General features: G+C 31.5%; 2 long non-coding RNA genes across 3 annotated transcripts in view; one reads left to right on the top strand and one right to left on the bottom strand.

Annotated features, from left to right (window-relative positions):
• LOC146997792 (uncharacterized) overlaps positions 1-19,991 on the bottom strand; it is a 165,191-nt gene that overhangs the window by 74,501 nt on the left and 70,699 nt on the right. The gene's annotated exons all lie outside the window — the stretch shown is intronic.
• LOC118190301 (uncharacterized) overlaps positions 1-19,991 on the top strand; it is a 176,591-nt gene that overhangs the window by 155,695 nt on the left and 905 nt on the right. The window lies entirely within an intron of this gene.

Below are 19,991 nucleotides of genomic sequence, written 5' to 3'. Positions count from 1 at the left end.
TTGATCAAAGACGATCATTTCAAATTTTTCTGCTTCCACACTTAGAAATGCCAAGTAGTTAAGCGATCTTGTCCCATCTTTGATCGTAGATATGCCAAAATTAATTTTTAATTTGCTGAATGAACGTTCACAGTTAGCAGTTGATACTGAAATAGTAAAGAGTATTTAAAGTGCCACCCTCAGGTTTGGAAAAACAGCTTCTCCGTTGGAGGTTATTTAGGAAAGAAGCTTTAATGGATTTTTAGGTTTAATTTCTTGTCTGCTACAGAGTAACATCTTGTAGTCACATATTCAGACATTAAGCTCTGCTCCATTAAAATATGCATTATAAAATTCAACCCAAATTTTTACAATTTTTTTTAAGATTGTTATCAAGGTTATCCTTGTTTAATGAATTTTCAACGTCCAGTAAAAATCCAAATTTCAAATTAAGATCACTTAGTAGTGTAAATCGGAAATGGCTTTGGAATTTCTGATGTACTTGGGCACTCATCTTCATCACCTTCAGAGTCTTATATTTATTATGATGTGTTATCGCATAAAGATTAGCAGCAGTAGGAGTACAACCGGATTCTGACTGATTTTACTTCTTCATCCTTCTTATCTTCTATTTTTTCCTTCAGCAATTCTTTTACTAAATACGATTCCATTATTATTATGAAGTTCTGAGTTCTTTTTTTTATGCTTTAGTTTTGCTTTCCGTTTCTGAGAGCCGCTAACTTCCCCCCCCCCCGGCATTGGCACAGTATAAATAAAAAAATAATTTTTATTATATTAATTAAGGTACTTTTGAACGACACAACAACAGTAAATAAAATATCAAAAGGAGAACATATTTTATTGCAAATTGCAAACAATATAGTAATTCAATTTGAATATTGTCTGTCTCTTCAATTTTTTTATTGAATAAATATTGTTAACAGTTTCACTCATATACTGTTTATTCACTGAATAATAGAATCGTCGAGTCTATGTTAAAATGTAAAATGCATAAAGATCTCCATAGTTATATATTCGGACATCGAATTAATAATAGTTCACGGTCGAGGAGCTTAATAGCTTTATTAAGTACTCGTACTATGTTTTGTAATAAGAAGTGTGAGGTTTACGTGCATTTTGTTTAAAAAAATAAAAATATGTCATTATTTTAGGAAAAAATGTGTTCAGAAAGAAAGAAGAACGTTTTGTAGAGGGAGATATTTGATCGATTTACTGCAAACATTACTCATAGCATATTTTCTAAGACAAATCAAGAAAAGAAATAATTAATTATATTAGAATAATTATTAATTTAAAATATATTTTCCAGAAATCGATCAAACTAAAACTTGAAATTTTCCGCAAAATCTTATTTATCTTGAGGATCATTTGGCACCCATCTGCGAGAGGCGCTTGGGACATGAGACTCCCCTTGCTCTCCCTCGCTACGCCACTAGGAAGCCGTGCATTATATTTTGAGAGAAATTTATGGATATTTTTCAAAATGCAAGAGACATCGAAAGCACGTATGTTTTTTATACATAAAAAATACATAAAAATATATACTTTCTAATTTTGTATACTAGAAGGAATACAAAATTATATACTTTCTTAATATAAATATATTTATGTACAGTAAAAGATAAAAAAAAAAAAAAAAAAAAAAACCCACTGTACCCTCAATTTTTCCTACTCGATTTTTTTCCTACTCTCAAATGTAATATTTATTGCGGTGTTATCCACACGGCTACTAATATGAGTTGTGTAGTTTGAAATCTTAATATATCTCGTGCATCTTCAGAAAATGAAATAAAATATTCCAGTATCGCACGTGTTTAAAACTACTTTTTTTTTTATTATTATTTGTTACTTTGTGGTTAAATTCATCATTCTCCTAGCCTAAGGGTGTGGTTTTTATTAGTTCACCCCTCACTGAGATTAGCATCAAAACTTCCTCGGAAAATAAAAGAATAATCTCCGCAGGCACTAATTATCGCATCAGAACTCATTAGATCCCGGTGGGGATGGAACGAGGGGAACCCCCAAGTTTCGTTTGTTTGTCCTCACCACGCGAGGGGCTCGGCCGGACAAAGAAAACGGCCACGCAAACAAGCAATTTGAAAATCCACGCAGGGTCAAAATTTGCATGTTATCGATCGGCTCACAGTAGCAAAATGCAGCACCCCCCGCGAATTGATGCCGACTGCTCTAACCAATGGGAAGTCTTCTCCCGTTTAGCCAATGGCAAGAGGGAAGGAAAAGATCTTGCCAAGTCTAACAGCATCAGGCCACATTGTTCACACGAGAAAGAACTGTGGTGTTGCAGCCTTGCTGATCGATACAGTTGACTCGTGCGCATCTTTTTCGAAAGGATGAGACGCTCCCTGCCTATCGCCCAAGGTCATTTTGAGGGGTCTAGGAAGGATTTTAGTAGGAGATGCTAACATTCAGAGAAGAAATCCTTTTCTTCATCAATGACCTAGAAATAATGCACCACGACAACAAAGCATTTAAATGTTTGAATTTAATAAGATTGTTTAACTAATTTTTAATTAACCGAAATAATATTATACTAACTACTTAAAACATGAGAATATTAAAAAAAAAAAAAAATTATTCGAACGAAGTCAAGATAGGTAAAAAAGCGGTACTAGGATTGCAAAAGGGTATTAGATTTTACAAAGGAAATTTTTTTCCTAAATACGGTAACATATTATAGCGTATAAAAGTTACTAGAATCTATATATTCGTTTAACTGTTAAATATAATTTATCTGTTATTCGAATCTGAAAACAATGCATATATATTTTAATGTTTAGTTCGGGGGGGGGGAGAACTTTTCATTTCTTTCTTTTTTCCTCACCCCCTTAACTGAAATATATAGAAACATAATATATATATATATATATATATATGATATTGCAAAGAATGGGTTTGGTTCCAATGGAACCTAAATTCCCTTGCTAAACATGAATTGAAATCTAAATATTATAATATATCGTTTATGCTGATATCATCTTAAGTAGTCACTAGTGAATTAGATCTTAATAATTAAGTGCATACTGGACTTAATTAGTCTTAAGGAAATTTTAAACAATTTTCCAATCCGAAAAAATACGGCGAATTATTTCGCTTATTTTCTTAACTTTGTATCCGGTACATTTATTTTGCACCTCAATCTCCACGTTGTTCCTTTTTTCTGGTGTGTGTGTTTTGTTGTCGTACATGGACACACATATTTTACTAATGAAATAATTTATACAGAACTTTCTTATCTGTTGGGTTGACTATGGCAAAGTAATATCTGGCTAAGGGTGGGATGCTTTCGCAGATTGTTTCGAAATAAAACGAGCTTGTATTTACGTTACGCTAAAGCAAAAATTCGAAAACGTCCAAACAGCCAGTTGTGTTTATTGAAACTGGAACTGCTGAAACTATCACTCTTCAGCGGTGTTATCCACACGGCTACTAATGAGCTGGTGTATTTATAAATTTAATTTCGGTGTAATATCGCTAAGTAATATTCACTTAACGCTCCTAATTTTTAATTAACTCTTTTTTTTTAATCTTTTAATTTCCCTTTCGAGAAATTTAGTAGAAATTAGAACATTTCATTAACAGCATTAATGCTCAATTAGATATTAATGCTCATTAATATCTATTTACACTATTGGCCATTAAAATTGCATTAAAAACATTATGAACGAAAGCAAATACAAAATAATAATAATAATAATAATATACGTAATGTCATGAAGACAAAATGATTAAATTTCTAAGCAGTTTGGAGGTTTACAAGAGTGCGAAATTAATAGAAACAGCTGCCACACCCGGCAGTTAAAACGGTGACCATACGTCACGAATTTTTAGGTCCTGAGCCGATTTTTTACAACTCGCTTTTTGGTCCCGAATTTATAGAATTTGTTCCGGAAAACATTAGAGTGAGAATACAAAATTTAACTGCATTTATTTATTTAAGTAGTGCAGATTGCAAACTGAGAATATAAGCGTAAGTTAAGAGACGGGCTCCATATCGGCCGCTTAAACAGGGGATTCCTCATCATTGAAAAAACTATGAGCTATTATGAAGTACGGGGCAATACATGCTCTTCAAAATTTTCAATACATCATGGTGGACGTATAAATATTAAACTTCATATAAACAGTAATAAACATAAAATGTCAAACTCTGCTGCTGCATTTAGCTAGTCATTAAAGAATTTCTTCAAACAGGAGAAAACGGGTGATAAGGAAGAAGATTTGACTACAGTAGAAGGTACTTTTGCATACCATATTATTTGTCACAATCATAGTTTTCGGTCTGAGGATTGTACGTCCAAGTTGCTTCAAGTGGTATTTGAGCCTAAATTAACATGTGCGTGAACCAAGGCCGAAGCAACAATACCAAATGTTTCCATGCCTAACGCTTTAAGAGCTTCGCATAATGATTTGGGAAAATGTTCATTTGTTTCAATCTTAACTAATGCGTCCAGTCACAAGAAAATAAAACTTTTCTGAATACTTGTTATATTTATAGATTGGAGTTGTGGAGTTAAATATTTTAAAATTTAAGGTCTTGCCTGGTGAAACAGATATTGTTATCAACTATTTTACCACTTGTCTTGAAGAAAATAATATAAAGGGGCAGCAATCTAATATCCTGTGTATCAAGGAAAGTCAGAACAAGACGAGCAACATGTGGTCTTGTATTAGGTTGACCGGAAAAAAATGCAGGTTTTTAACCTATATCTTTAAAGTGTCATAACTCTACTCAAAATCAGTTTTATTAATCAAAATAAGCCCCAACCGAATCAATGCATTTTTTCCAACGAGATATAAGTTTATTTATGCCGTTAGAATAAAATTCTGGAGTTCTGGACGCGATAATGTTATCATGCGTTTTTGACCTCGTCTTGGTTTCTGAAGCATTTCTTCTGCAGAATGTTATCCAGGTGTTTGAAAAAGTGGTAATAGGTCGGCGAGAGGTCAGGCGAATATGGGTGAAGAGGGAAAGTCTCGTATCCCAATTCGTCCAATTTCTGTAGGGTCAGTTGCACGACATGCGGCCGAGCATCGTCATGGAGAAGAACTGGTCGCTTTCTGTTGACCAATGCCAAGCTCATGCGTTGCAATTTTTGGTACATTTCGTTGATTTGCTGACAGTACTAATCTGCCGTAATCGTTTCGGCCAGATTTAGGAGGCTGTGGTGGACGAGACCGGCCTCAGACCACCAAACAGTCACCATAATTTTCTTTTGGTACAAATTTGGCTTTGGAAAGTGTTTTGGTGTCTGACCGCGGTCCAACCACTGAGCTGAATGTCGCCAGTTGTTGAAGAGAATACACTTTTCATCGCACGTAAAAATTTGATCAAGAAAAAGGTCTTTTTTGTTGCGGAGAAGAAGTGCAGATGACACTTTAAAACGACCTTTTTTTAAAAAATTTTCGCTCAATTCGTGAGGCACCCACTTATCGAGCTTCTTTGACTTTCCTATAGAATTCAAGTGATAAGAAATCGTTTTGCTTACGCCAAGCTCTCGAACAGTTATGCACGGGTTTGTTTCAACTAAAATCTTCAAATCATCCTCATCAACAGCTGAAGAGCGTCCACGATGCTCTTGATCTTCCAGGTCAAATTCTCCGCGACGAAACTTTTCGTATCATCGCTGAACTGTAGATTCATTAACACTTTTCTCACTCCATACTTCGTTGACATTTCGAGCCTTTTGTGCTGCGTTGGGGTCTAGCTTGTACTCATAAAAGTAAATTTGCAGAAAATCCCGTTTTGACATATAAACAAAAACACCTAGTAAATATTTTTGAAAATAATTTTGGAACAAAAGGATTATCATAGAAATATAGAGCGAAAATAGAACTTCAAAATTATATATAAACCAATGTAATTTAAAATATTTTTGTTGCTAAAAATGTACAGGAAAGATATACAACTGCAAAAACCTGCATTATTTTCCGGGCAACCTGATATTATCTTATTGGAAGATGGCGTTTGGCAGGCCTCGACGATACTGGACCTAAGATGTCGGAAATGCACCGATTTGCGTTCAAATTACCGTCGATCCGAACTAGAGATGTACGTGTCGTGTACCTAGTGCCTGCCCAAACCATCACACCAGGTGCAGAGCCCCTATGCCGATATCGAGTGCAAGCAGGCGATGTGTGGTCTCCTCGGAGCCTCCAGACACGTATGCATTATATTTGAAAAAAATACTTTTATCTCCAGCTCGCGAGACTGTGTATATCGGAAATTCTAAAGATATGCTTAATATAACATTATTTTGCGATATTGCTCTTGAACTGAATTTTATGGTTTAAGTGCAAAGAACATGATATTTAATAAATAAAGGTAACACTCAAAACGTTAAAAAAAAACGCCCTTTTGGACGTAATTTAAAATCTGAAAATTTTCAGATTTTTAGTCCAAAGGGATTTCAGTCCCGAAGGACTATTGCTTTCGTTTTGGCATTTTGCGTCGGACTCATAAACGTCGGTTCACTTTTCAAACTGTTGCCACAAAATGTTAGAGTCCTGCATTATATTTGAAGAAATTAAATAATGAAAAATCTGCATAAATGATTGTCTATTTCTCGCATTGTGATAAAACCATGGTACATAGAGCCATCGAATTTTGAATGACGAAATCCTACTGCGAATATGGGCATCTGAAATCCCAAATTTGGAATTTGTTTTATTATAGATTTTATATTTTGTAAAACTTTAACGAATTTTTGATTTACAAACTCAATGCTTTAAAAGCGAGAAATGGCAACGTTATATAGAAAAAAAATACTTTTATCTCCAGCTCGCGAGACTGTGTATATCGGAAATTCTAAAGATATGCTTAATTTAACATTATTTTGCGATATTGCTCTTGAACTGAATTTTATGGTTTAAGTGCAAAGAACATGATATTTAATAAATAAAGGTAACACTCAAAACGTTAAAAAAACGCCCCTTTGGACGTAATTTAAAATCTGAAAAATTTCAGATTTTATTATGTATTTTTTATTTATTTATTTATTTATTTATTTATTTTTTCATCCAATCTCTTTAGTATAGCTGAGGAAGTTTTATTTATTTATTTCTTTATTATTTCTTTTGAATATGATCAAACAGTCAGTCAGGCGTCCTTTCACTGATTTAAAAGTCAGCTTATTGCTGAAGTCAGCAATAAGCTGTCATTGTGTTTGTATTATGGTAAATTTAGCGTTTTTTTTTACTACTAATGCTTATACAAATAATTAAGATTTATACATTACTCATACATCCTTTAGAAAATAAATATATCATGAATTTCATTATTAGAAAATTGTATATTTTCTTAAAATAAGATTTTCGGAGTTGTACGCATAACATTTAAAGTATGTTAAACTAGCCTTTTGGAAGCTATATAAAATAATTAATACTTGTGGCATCCATTATATTAAACAGCTTAGCTGAAAGCTGAACAGCTTAGCACCTTAGCTGAAACAGTTGAAAATAGGTAAGATCTTATTTGCAAGAAAAATCTCAGTTGTGTCATTAATTGTGTACACGTTTCGAATCATTTTCAGTCTACATGTTATACTTGGGTGAATGTAGTTTATTTTATATTAATAATTTTATATTATTGTGATATCACTTAGAAAATAAGTGCTTTATACACTTCATAACAAGAAAGGTATTTTCTAAAAAACATTAATATTAAAACTAGATTTTCTCAAAACATGATTTTGCACTATTACGCATATGATATTTTAAAAATGGCTAATGGCACATACATGAAATTTAACAGACTTCTTTACATGAAGATTATCGTCTAAACTAAAATTAGAAGTAATATTTTATTTTAATAATATTTATTAACAAAAATTATGCATGGAAGTATTAGATATTTTTATTGAAATTCATTTTGAAAACTCTGAATAAAATGAGAAACTTAACCGTGAAATTCTTAGGTTTTGAGTTCACAGTAGTTTTCATATATTATAAAAATTATATATTAAATTTGGAATTTTCACAGAAGGTTCTGAATTGTGCGAGCATAGTAAAAACCTGGCGTGAACACATAAAAACTTATCTTACAATTAAAACTAAAATAATACAACTTAAATAATGATTTTAAAAATTAATAATTCAAAAATTAGATTGTAAAAATATCTGTGGCAATGCACACTTTCTGGTTACTAATTCTCAAAGCAGTACCCAGCTGTAAAAAAATGTAATGGTTTTTTAGAACAAATAAATTATTCCTATTCTTACAATAGCAACATATTCGAAGATCTTGAGGGTTTTAAGTTGTACGAGCCTCGATAAAAACTTATTAGAACTATATGTACTTCGCGCTGTTTTTACTTCCTTGTACGAAGTAAAAAGGAAGTATTGTAATCGCAAAAAGTTTCAGGCAGCATATTTCAACGAAAATATTCATTTTGACCACTATCGAATGCAATTTAACGATGTTCTTGCGTGATATCTGTACGTTAGGACAGAATAAAAGACTCGTTTCCTCCAAAAAAATATAAAACTGCTTTAAAATTAATTCTGAAGAGAATTTTTCGTGGCGTCTGTACGAATGTATGTACGTACGTGCGTACGTATCTCGCATAACTCAAAAACGAGTAGCCTCTGAACGTTGAAATTTTGTATATAGGACTGCTATAACATGCAAATGTGCACCTCGTATTTTGGTTGCAATCGGCCGCACCAAACGTATATAAATATATTTATATATATATCCACTCCCGTTACCCGGCTCCGTGATCTCAGTTTCTTTACTCTTATATGTTTGTAAATTGTACATTTTTTTGCTTTAAAAATGATTGAATTATGTTGTTTTTATCCTCCGGTTAAGGTTTTTATGCCTTTAGTAAATCTGTATGCAATATTTTTAGAATTATCAACAATTTTAAAGTTGTTTAAGTGCCGCTAAGCCTTTTTTTTTTTTTATGGTGGCCATTGATTGTTTACATTTTAAAAAGCAGACTAGTTGATTTGTTGCCAATCTAGAGAAACTTAGCTTCGCAACAACAAAGATAACGCCTTCATTTATTATTGCCAATTAAATCATGCTTAATCCCTTCTGGAATTTTTTCGAGGAAATAAATGTTTAAGATTTACTTCGTAATTTTTAATATATATATTTTGAGTTTTTATGTATTTTTGCCTTCTCGCAAAGTGAGAACTGAATTAATTGAATGAGAAATGTTCAATCGTCTGTGAAAAACTGTTTCTTTTTTGTTTTGTTTGCTTAATTTCTTTTATACATCATTCTAGCTTTATTATAGTATTTGAATAGAACATGTGGCAACGATTAGATAATTCTATTCTTTAAATGATATAAATTTTGTGCATTCTGAGTTATAATATGAACGAAATATAATAATACTGTTAAGTGAATCTAGCGACAGAGTGTCGCTATGGTAAACAAATACCAGAGTGAATTTTAAAGAATGCATTTATTCTATTATGGTTTATACGCTGTTGGCGAAGTAGATTTAATTCAATTCAATAAGTTTAAAAGAAATGCAATGAAAAATGCGTATAATTTAATATTCTGTACAAGGAAGTCATGTGGTGTACACATCAGATTTTTTGTTTTATATTACTCAAATTCATGAAAAAAAAATTAAAGATGTAAATAAATTAAAGAAGCTAATTTGACCTAGCTGTAGAAAGATCGACAAGTGGTCCAAATAACTTAGAACTCCATTAAATTTGACGTTTAATTAGTTGTCTAGAATTATATTCTATACCTCATATTTTGCCAAAAGAATTGAGAATAACATTATTTGTTATTCTTTTTTAATGCAGGAAAGAATTTATCAATTATTGTGCTTGGATTTAGAGAGCAGTATGTAACTCCTTTAGGAAACTCATACTCCTAGAACATGCTTGCAATCTTCACGCAAAGCAAAAGAACATTATTTGTCATTTCGGAACCACAAAACGAATTTTTCCCTTTTTGCCCCTTATACTTAACCCTATGCTTTCAGGGGGCGGGCCAAATCCCGCCTCTAAGTGCACTTGATAATTTTAAATCTGTGGGTGGAGCAAGTGAAGGATCTCTGAAATCTTTGTACGTGTAGAATATGTGATATCCTTTCTGAATTTAGTGATGTCTTCAATTATAGTATTATTTACAATTTCCAAATTTACTATAGTTTTACTAATGATGAAGTGCCATGTCTTTTAAACAGTGTTAAAAATTATAAAGATTGGAGCGCAAAGTACTTTCTTCTACCATTTTATCTTATTATTATTAAAGTCTTCTTCTTTAGTGAACGTTAAGCGCTAAGTCTGCTTATTCTCTCTAGTGTAATACATATAATACTTTGCCCATGTTTAATACATTTAATATTCATACTTACTCATACTCACATCATAACTATGTAGATTAGTGGTAGAAATATATGAAAGGATTATACCTTTTTGTGGATAGTCTGGAAAAACATCTTTTTTATGAATTTAAGAGTCTGATCGTAAATAATCTGATTTTAAGCTAATCGAAACGCTAAGGCATAGACTTACTACGCAGGGATTAATTTCTAAAATTAGAAATATTGAAGTTCTGTGAAAAACCATCATTTCCTGATTGGGACGAGCGAAAATAAATATATGAAATAATAAATAATTATTAATTAAAATTAAATAAACTCAAAAGATAAATAAACATTAATAAATTTATTTAAATTAATGGCAAATAGATAAATAATGCATTAAAATATTTAAACCAATCTCATTTGGGTTTCTGGCTGAAACTAATTTCTGAAATGTATAAACTAATAAAAACTAATTTCTGAAAGCAATTTCTCTCTGAAAATGGGAAGTATCAGAACCGGATTCTTAATCAATATTTAATTCTATAACACTGACAAGAGCCGGCGTACACTTAACTAATTAAGATGAGTTCATTATAGCTTCATGAAGGTTTCTATATATATTTCGTAGTATTTTCTATATATAAATATATTCTATGTATTGATGTGGCAATGTATACCTTTACTGCAGACACAGTTCCGAAACGCCGGAAATTCAGTTAGATGTTTCTGACTAAAATTTTTCAAATGATTAAATTGTATATTTATGGTGCGATGAAATAAGATACTTTGAAGATATTTAGCTATTTAATGTAATTTCTGATGCTAAAATTACAAATGGCATTAAAATTACATTCAGTACACCAAATACTGGTTATTTATCATATACAAGGTATATAAACACGTGATTGCGGTAATTGCAACGGGCAGTTAAAATTAGCTGTAATGAAGTTTTGATAAGCAATGCATAAGCATTTATTATTAATTTTATTATAAATAAATTTTAATTAACTTTTTAACAATTTGTAGACTTTTTCAAAAAATTTTAAAGCAATTATTTTGTGATGAGAGAAAGTGTACCTTTGTATTAATGGGCAGCTATGTACATCTCCAAAGAGATTATGCATTTTGAAATCAGCTATCACGCAATGCAAAGATCTTGAATAGGTTATTTATTTATGAAGACTAAAATATTCTATGTACTTGGTCAGCAAGGTGTTTATAATAAGCTCCCAGATTAATATTATTTAGTACTTCTACTAAGGATAGGTCCGTTAATCAGCAAATTGGCCGATTATTGGATTAAAATTTTAGCAGTCCATTAAATTGTCAAATAACTGAATTTTTTTTTATTGTTTTAAAATAATGTATGCGTTTTGATATCTAGAAAAATATTTTCAAATCTTATCTTTAGTGTATGAATTGAAAAAACAAATTCATTATTCAGAATGTCTACCTTACTTATGGAGGATTTAAATGAACCTTTCTCAAACTGGCCATTTTATTAATTACAGAAAAAAAGATGCAGTATTGTATACAGGATTCAAATCCATGCAGTGTATTACACTGAAGAAATAAGGTGAAATCTGGTCCGGATTAAAGACATAAATTGAAAGAAAAACTTCTGAAAAATGAAGACTCACGAAATGGTGTGGTGTATTTAATTATGGCAAAGCACACTAGAGCTATCTGCCTAAGAGGAGGGATGCCTTCGAGGAGGACTTTCTAAGGGAAACTGGCTCGTATACACGTTACACATGGGGAAAACCACGAAAACACCCATGCAGTCAGCCCGTTCGCGGGATTCGAACCTCGGACCGAACTACCAGCGTTCAGCGATTTTACAGCTCGGCCGCTGGTGGGCCTCTCACGAAATGGAATATTATAATTTTTTTAAAAATTAATAATAATTTTTCACGGTTACTAAAAATATTCGCACAATTAAAAAGAAAATTGATTTATGAGCACAAGAACTTGCGCTATGGATGAAATCGAAAAGCGTTTCAGGTGGTGGTGGTGGTGGGGGGGAAAATGTGTGTACCTGCAATATCCTGCCCAAAGAGCGAGTTTTTAGAATTCACTTGGCTGTAAAGCGACTTAAGCCAAGACTTAGCTCATAATTCGGAATTTAAAATCGGAATTAATTGAGGACAAATAATTTTTTAAAAAATGAAGAAAATAAAAAGTGGATATTTTGTTAAACAATACATACGTCTTTTCAAAAGTATTAGCTGAAATACATATATTCCTTAGTCACTATTCTCTCTCTCTCTCTGCCTTTTCGAGTTTTTTAAAAATTATGTATTTGTAAATTCAGAAATGATTTAATTAGTTATTTACTTACGTACCAATTTGTCTGATGATGATCTTGCATCTTCCTGATGGCTGAAATCTCTTTGGCAAAATTCTGGAACTCAGCAAAAAAACTAATCCAAGCGGTTTCTTTAGCAGTAATTTCTATTAAATTTACATAATTAAGAGAGTTCTGCAAATTACTAAGTAGATGATAATCTAAAAAAACATCCTAACCAATTTGCAATATTTTTTATTATTTTTCATAGAAACATATAGTATGCGGTTTTTTAGGTAGTACTCATGTAAGACAACTGGGCTGTTCCTATAAACTGCTCTCTTCAGTTTGCCAACTTTGAGAAATACTCGGAATCAAGAGTTTGGCCGTAGAAGCTCATAGTCTCTCTCCAGTCCGTAAACATCTTTCATCAACTTTTTCGATCGTCTACTCTAGCTGATTCTCCTTTGATCATAATATTTTTTTTATTGATATTGCTGTACAGATTCTATTTTTCACTTACATTTATGAGCTATTTCAGGAAAAACCCGTTTTCCTAGAGTTACGCAATGAATCTCAAGAAGAAATCTCTCCATTTATGTGTTATTTAAGTATCAAGACTTTTAATCATCCAAGTTTCCGCGATATCTGGAAACTAAAATTCCCTTCATGTTTCACCAATCTCAGTATCAAACTGGACAATTGCTATTAATCATACATCGATTTTCTCCACATCTATAGATGTCATTCAATCCGAAATGAATTTTTGGCTGAAAATTTCTCTCTTTAAATATTTGGAACCACTTCCTACGCGTTCAGCCATCTGCAGCATAAACTTTAGCAATTTGTTTTCATAAATTTGCGACATTTTCTTTCCTTTTCGACAGCGAAAGAGCCGAAATGACGGAAATGTTCTTCATTTGCTGGTATTCTTGCAATTTAACAGAAAACGCTATGGTTGAATAATTACAATAAATTTTCGTCAAAATGGCAACTGACATGCAGGTTTTAAAATGAGGATTCTGTCTGCTTGCGTGAAGTTGGTTACGGTTCGAAAAAGCAATATACATCGCCACCAAGCAGGAAAACTGGACGAACGTATATCGTGTCTGCAAGAGTGATTACCAGCAATTATTTTCACACGCATTGATCGTAGACATATACTTCCTCTGATAAAAATTATTTAAATTACGCAAATTTTCATGTTTTGCCATTATAAACTTTAAAGAGTCAATTTCGCAAAAATTACGAAATCTAACATTTTATAAGTTCCTCTGGTCTGTATACCTTCAACTTCGAAAAATAACACGACAGAAAATAAAAAGCAAAAAGTGCGTTTCACGTGTGACTGAAATTAAAAATTGACTAAAATATTTAATTTTAAAAGTTTCAAGTAGCTTTTGTCGAAAACTCAGGAGTCGTATATAAATTGCAGACAGCAATATTTAAATTTGTCTTAACTACAAATAAAATATCAGCTAAGAAAATGATCATTGATGTTTAATAGATTAAGTGGCAAGCTTTGATGATAATCGACTAACGCACAAACTGTCTTGAAAAGGTTTAATCAACACAAAATTTTTAAGATCTTAATTTTTTGCGCAGAATGCAAATAGCAAAACATATCCCTAAATGAAAAAATATCAATCTACATACTGTTTTGAATAGGTAGAAAAATTCAAAAAGGAGGTACATTTTTTAATAATCAAACCACTGTATTTCTGAAATTGATGGGAAAAAATTCTCTTGGCTACTGTAAGATAAAACATTGAATACACAATAATATTTGTGTATTTAATATTTTATCTTACGGGTGGTAATACACAATAACAACAGAAAATAATATAATAAATAAATAAATCACGAAAATTAAATGCAGTTTATGCTAGTATTATAAAAAGTCAGCCATCCTTATGAAAATCATAAAATGAGAAATTCTTAAGGCGTTACACATAATTCACTGTTTGAGTGATTCTAGCATAATATTTGTTCGAAATGTCTCCTTCAACTGCTGCTCATAATCGTAAATAAATACGATTGTAAAATAAAATGTTCTTGATCTTACTTAAAATAATTCGTGCTACAAATGCATATAACAAATAACTGGTGTTCAAACGCATGTGACGCAAAAATATATGATCGAACAAATCTGTGCGACTTGTTGACTCTCTTTCATAAACTTTGTTTTTCAAAACCCCTAGAGAAACAATTCTAGTGTATTAACTGCAGTGATCATGGCAGCCGAGTTCACTCGACTCCATATATACCCCATATTAGTTCCAAATATATTTCTAAAAAAAATTCGTACTACTGATTCAAGTGCTAGAGCACCATCACACTGAAACCATACAGGTGACAAATCTTTCAGTGAGACATTACCTTCTAAGAAATAAGGCAATGACTCATTAAAAATTTTTAATTTAATTTAAGTGTACTTCTCGCCTTCAAAAATGAATGGTCCAAACAACATTTCGTTCCATAACTTACACCAAATAGTTATTAATTATAAAATTTGTGAATGAAGGAATGTCGCACACTAGTAAATCACAATAAAATTAAACATATTAGTCAATTTTTATAGCAAGAAGTCGAACGGTTTGCATTTTGCGCTTCATAATGAGTATAACAGTATTTTCTTAAATACAAAAACAAGGGGAAAGTATAAAAAGATAGATTTCGTAATTTTTACAAAGATGATTTGTTAAAATTTTTAACGTCAAAGCATGAATATTTGTGTCATTTAAAGCATTTTTTTAAGTGGAAATATATGTCTACAACCAACGGTTGTGAAACTAAAGGTCGGATTAGGAGTCTGTGGACACAGTGTATATTATAAGTTATTAAATTTATATTATTCAGTTTAATTGTAATGATTTTTTAATATGTTAACATTTATTTTTTTATCGATGAATTGGCTCAGCTGTATTTCAGTTTTACTTTTTAAATTTCTTTTCTATGTTGAAGTAGTGGCATTTTTTAATAATATGAAGAATTACTAATGAAGAAAACTTCAGTTAATTTTTCAATATATTTATTAATATTATAGCTGTTGCCTCATTTTAGTGAAAACTTTTATGCAGAAAAATCCAGTTAGTTTATATATGAATCGATTAAAAATTTATTGTTATCTAAATAAAATAATAAAAATCAAATATTTAATTGATTAAAATATTTGATCGAATCCTCTTAATTTTGGATAGATGTTACATACAAATTTGACGAGAAGCTCGTTGAAACATGAGCCATAATTTTTGAACAGGAAATCTACGGAAGTCCCAAGCATAGTTGTTAATGTGATTTAGATTAGTTTATTTTATAATCAAATGTTATTATTCAAACTTAAATTTTATTGTGATATGATTACATAAATGTAAAAACTCCAACTTAAACGCTTGTTTTAAGGAAATGTTTTTCCAGTTTTCATTTAAATATTTATTTATTTAGTTAATCATTTCTTGTTGTTTTGTTGATTCCTTTTTAATCTGATATTATAACAGCTCCGAAAGCCAAAATGATTGGTGAAACCTTCCCTCCTTTTTTTTCTACAATTATTATTTTTAAAACAGCTGATTTTTTTATTTCTATTCTTGAAATTCGCATTAATTCCATAAGTGTTTTTCTTTCTCACATATATATTTTCCTTTTTCAACTTTTGTTCCTTCATCCGGGTATTTATTTGCTTTTAACACTGTTCTTTTTCCCCCTCACCTCCTTACGAATATTTTTTCTCATCTCCTATCATATTTCATTCTATTAATCAAGTGTGTCGCAAATCATTCAGCGACCGAAGTCATGTATTTTTTCGCGATTTTTTCATATTTCACGTTAATACTTTCAAGCATACTTACATACTTTCAAGCACCTCGATACACACTTGTTCCTTCTTTATAGAAACTGCGAATTCAATGTCTCACATTATTCCTGGAATTTGAACAAATGTAATCTAATTATCAAGATATTTAATGAATTCGGTAATAATGAACATCAGGATCCCGACAAAATTTTCTCTCTCTAGCCATTAACTCTCTGTACCTATGAATTGAATTGAAATTAAAACGGATTTAATTCATTTACAAGGTAGAGCATTGAATTTAATCAGTTAAAGGAAGATATTCTGTGATTTACTACGATTCGACACGCCATTTTTCGATGACGCGAAAATTATGCCCATAGGGTGAAAACTGTTATTTCGAATTTTGAATTCTAATCTTTTCTACAGATAGAAAAGTAAGCTGAGTTATGATTCACGTTGTGTATGCCAATGTAGCATCTGCCTTTAGCACAACGCTAAAGACAGATACAAGATGATTTTATATGGAATTTAGAAATACATAAGTAAGAGAAGAAACGATTTGTTTAGTAAATCTTAGTATCTTCTTAAGCCCTAAGTAAGTAGTAATGCTCAATGCTTCATACAAGCTATTCTCGAACCTCATGAAGATGAATGGACATTTTAGCTTGTTGCGAAGAATAATTCTTGTTTCTTTTCATCAATTTATGTCTGGTCAAGAAAGGGAGGTTAATTTGTAACCACCGTCCAATAAATATTCAATTTCCTACAATTAAATTCAATATTTAAAACTGTTCTTTAAGCCGAGGTATTTTTCAGACGTGTCATCAGGAATCCATAAAATTTCATAGTTTTACACTATGTATTTACAAAATTTTAAGTCACTTACGAAACAGAAATTTGGAGAAGACAGCATTCATGTTTCTTAGCCTTCAATATACATTTCTTGTAAATGTTTATAACGCTTATAATGTTCCTTTGTGTAACCTTTTGATTCCTCTGTAGGATTCATCTTTTGAAATACTGTTCTAAACTTTGATTACGGTTTTCTGAAACTGTTCAATGTTATTCCAGTAACAGACTTTGAGACTTCATTTTAAGGAAAAGAATTCTCTTCAGAATTCTGTTTGGTACATCTCAAGTCCATCAACGTTACGTGGTTTTACTCGAGATTTCTTAATCTGAAGTTTCTATGGTCGGACTGAAATTTCTCCACCCAAGAAAACGGCCGCTTTGTCTCAGTATCTCAAGCAAACCACGAAGATTAATCGTCAGTCGCTGTTTACTTAAAATAATTGGTAATATCTACCACTTGGATAAAATCATTTGCTTAACTTTCGAATCCCTGACAGCAAAATTTGTTGGAATTTGTTAAAAATTCGTTAAGACTGCAAAATCTTTGAGTAATAAATACTAGCTACTATTACTTAATAAAGTAAAATGATATCAAACTTAGATAAATTATTAAAGAAAATAGCTTAAATGGACATTCGAAAGAAGTTGGTTACAATGAGCATTATGATTCCTACCAAAACGTAATATGGTTAACAGTTCCTATATTCGTAATCTGCAAAATCTTACTGAAAACAAAATTTTTATCAAGAGTTTGGAGGATTTACCTGATTGCCCACAATAGAGTGCAGTAGCTGCATTCTGACTTCCAGTTGGACATGATTCCTTGTCTGCCATTTCAACAAGACTGGAATTTTTGATCGGCCTGAGTATCTCCTGTGCAATTCCGGCTTCATGGATGAAGAGAATGGCCAAAGAGGGGATGGGCCTCCCCTCTTTAGCTTAACTAACAAAGAGTTCTTTATTTAAACATTATAGGGGGGCTGGAGATCATATGAGACCTTCTTCTTAGTGTTTAGACTTTTATTCTTTGATTTGTTTTTAAATTTTATAAATTATGGTTATGCAATTGCAATACCTGTACGCTTATACGCTGTTTATTGTTATTATTATTATTTATCTTATCGCCCAAATGCAAGTTTCCAAAGTGGAGGGAAATCTAAAGAAAAAATAATGACCTTGTAATATATCTTTGGCGAGTTAAATCTATATTTTAAGAATAAAAGTGAAATAATTATTTCTCCTCAACCGCAACTGTAATATCGGTGCGCGTCGAGAAAATAGATATTACGTCCCTTTATTTAGATATGCATCAAACCATTTCGTTTAACACTTCAAACCCAAGATTTTATTATGTAAATTAAAGGAGTTTTGTTTGATCAAATGTGTCTCAGCTGGGACTGAAAAAAAATAAAAGATCGAAAGTAGAAATTGAACAATGCTAAAAGAGTTAGTTTTACTGCATTACATATTATTACACATTCAGATGGAAAACATTTTAATAATACCTATAATGTCTTGCAAAACATCAAATTGCTAGTAGCATTTGAATATCTGATACATAAATCATTCATAATACAAAGGGTGTTAATACATTTCTAGAATTTTTCGATTTTTAGAAAATGTGTAAATGATGTGAAATAAAGAATTCTGCCAAGAGCGTATAATTTGAAATGGTAAATATCTTTTGACTCTTGAAATTTATTTTCTTTCAAAGATTACTTGCAAATAAACTCTGGCCTTTTCTGAAGTGAAATATTCATGTTTCGCAATTCAAAAAGAGGGCGAAACAAATAGCATTAGCATTTCTAAATGCAAAATTATCAGCATTACCTAATCGGAAAAGTAAAACCGTCAATTGTTGCTTTTACATAGCATAAAGATTCCACAAATACACTCAAACCTGTTTTTGTGCGATATTTTATTTATGCGATTTTTTTGTATATGAAATTTCAATTAAACTGGAACACAACATACGAAGTTATCAATAAAAAAATAAAATAAATAATCAATTTAAAAGTGATCTTCAATCTTGTATATCTGCCTACCCAGACATATACAACCGTCTAGAAAAACCACAGTCCTCGCAAAAACTGATCACCGACTACATGATAACTGAAAAAAGTCAACTCTAGACGACTCTATTTTTATAGCTACTCGTGAAGACTTGCGCGATCTTTTTTATGCGGTTTGTTTTTATGCAGTCCCTGTCCACCGCACAAAAACAGATTTGAGTGTACTCTAAAGAGATATGTACTGTTCTAAAGAGAAGTCGTGTTGACAACAAAAAGTCTGTCAACGCAAAAATCAGTTGCAGAATCTTCAAGCATATCAGTATCAACAAATAAAGCACCAGACGAAAAATTACCACATAAAAAAGTATAAAAACAAAATTTTCAGTGGTTTTTGCTGAAGCATGTAGCTGAACGCAAGAAATATTATACAACCTTTTATGATCGCCGTTTACTAATATAATTAACGGAAATACATTAAGCCCGATATTTATATAATTAATTCTATTTCTTTATATCCCAGAAACTTCCAAGGCATGAAATTGCACCAAGACTAAGTTACAAGTCATACTTCGAAAACTAAAATTATATTCTTTGGAGCGAAAGAGAAAAATGTGGCAGATATGCCATGTATGCCTCGGCGAAGTATCTTGACACTTCAAATATATGAAGTGATATTCCTCTGGTCTATTAGAGGTCTGCTGCCTAACTGGTATAGTGGTTAGTAATGCTGACTACCATATCGTTGAACC

Source organism: Stegodyphus dumicola, chromosome 4 (genome assembly GCF_044657685.1).
Source record: "Stegodyphus dumicola isolate Sdum_Otavi_A_Nest chromosome 4, ASM4465768v1".
Lineage (NCBI taxonomy): Eukaryota > Metazoa > Arthropoda > Arachnida > Araneae > Eresidae > Stegodyphus > Stegodyphus dumicola.
The sequence above is the reverse complement of the archived record's forward strand: the minus strand, read 5'-3'. Positions and strand labels throughout refer to the sequence as shown.